This window comes from Papio anubis, chromosome 9 (genome assembly GCF_008728515.1).
Source record: "Papio anubis isolate 15944 chromosome 9, Panubis1.0, whole genome shotgun sequence".
In the NCBI taxonomy this organism is placed as follows: Eukaryota; Metazoa; Chordata; class Mammalia; order Primates; family Cercopithecidae; genus Papio; species Papio anubis.
In genome coordinates this window covers 57,621,255-57,623,074 of record NC_044984.1, presented here as the reverse complement: position 1 = coordinate 57,623,074, position 1,820 = coordinate 57,621,255, and the positions used below count along the sequence as shown (strand labels likewise).

The 1,820-nt window shown below is 34.2% G+C and overlaps 1 pseudogene; it reads left to right on the top strand.

Annotated features, from left to right (window-relative positions):
• The first annotated feature begins 508 nt into the window (after positions 1-508).
• Positions 509-1,376, top strand: LOC116268885 (annotated as a pseudogene).
• The last annotated feature ends 444 nt before the right edge of the window (positions 1,377-1,820 follow it).

Here is a 1,820-nt window from a genome sequence, read left to right as displayed (position 1 = left end):
TCTTCATTTAATTTGCCTAAGTTTGTCTAAGTTTTCTAAATATTTTCTGGAAACCATGTATTTTGTTTGTAATAAGTGGGGGATCTACTTATATGAAAAAAAACTCATTCTTTCTTTAGTTGATATTTTTAGTAGCTGATAGCTTTGTGTGATAAAAGAAAGATATTTGGTTATTGTCCCTGTGGAACATGTTTTTCTTTTACGCAGAATGCTCTTGCTGCCATATGCCCCCATATTTACCTACAGAAGATGTACGCACCTTTCAAGACCCAATTTGAGCCCACTTTCTGAAACTAAGAAATATTCCCTTATGACATTAGTGAGAACTCATTCTCATTTTCAAAGCACCTGTAGTGATAGCAATAGTAATAATACCTAATGTTATTTAGGTGTAACAAGCACTGTAACAAGCACTAAGATTAGCACATTATTTTGTCTGCTAAAAAATCACATATTTACCACCTCTCAAGCTTGGTGTTTGGTCAGTGGGGATCCACACGGGTTCAACATGTGTATGGAGAAATGTTATTTCTATTTGGGGCTGATCCACCCTGACCATGGCATGATGTTCATCCACAAGAACTTCAAGGTGTTCAGATTTTGTAAATCTAAATGTCATTAAAACTTCAAAAAGAAGCGCAATTCTTGCAAGGTCATGTGGACTAAAGCATTCCAGAAAGCAGCTGGTGAAAAGCTTACAGTGGATAATTCATTTAAATATGAAAAATATAGAAAGGAATCTATCAAATACCAGTGAGAGCTATGGAATAAAACTATTGATGCAATGAAGACAGTTGAAGAGATCAAACAGAAACGCCAAGCTAACTTTACAATGAACAGATTGAAGAAAAACAGAGCTACAGAAAGTTCAGGATATATTAAAGAAGTCAAGCAAAACATCCATCTCATCGGAGCCCCTCTGGCAGGCAAAGAAAGCAGCTGGAAGAGAAAATGGTACAGCCATTACAACAAGATGTGGACATGGAAGATGCTTCTTAAAAATCTCACTGTAACTATTTCTATATGTACACTTGAAAATGTCCTTTGGAGATTTGGAACTGCTAAATTATTGGTTTTTCTTTTTTTACATAAGGTCACTTAGATGAAAAGTGATAAAATATGTATTTCCTACATTACTGTCTACAAAACATCAGTTATTATAAATGTTAGATTGCATCTCAATGTTAAATCTTCATTGAGAGATGTAGTTACATAAATCATGAAAATTCTGTTTATAACTATAGAAGTGAATTGTGGGCATAAAATGGTCATGCCATTTGGATAATGTCACAAGGCAGCATTTATACAGTAACTAATGACAAAAATTCATGGCTAGTGAGATATAAAATAAAATCTTTGCAGTAAAATATTTCATTTATTAATGTTATAGAATCAGGGGGATACAGCAAGGAACAAACAATTTGTATGACAGGGTTGAATATCTTTTATTTTGACTTCAGTATTTCCTGTTTTGGTTTATTAGCATCTTAGAACAGCATAATGACATCGTTTGATGGGGCCTAATTATACTGGACTGTTTTGACCTGGTTACCTGGTTTAGCCATTCTGATAGGTAATTGTGGATGTTGTAAATGAGAACTGAATAATCTCTGCCTGAAATGGCACTATACCCTATAATTTCCACTTTGGAGAATACTCAGTTCTAACTTGTGATTCCTGGTAGAACAGGTTTTATTTTTCTAGCCTAGCAATGACTGAGAAGCAGAGGAATCCCAGTGCCTTTTAAAATGTATTGTGTGGCTTTCTTTTAAAAAGCTTCTAACTGTTTTTGGAAAGTAGACTTTATGAGTAGAACATCT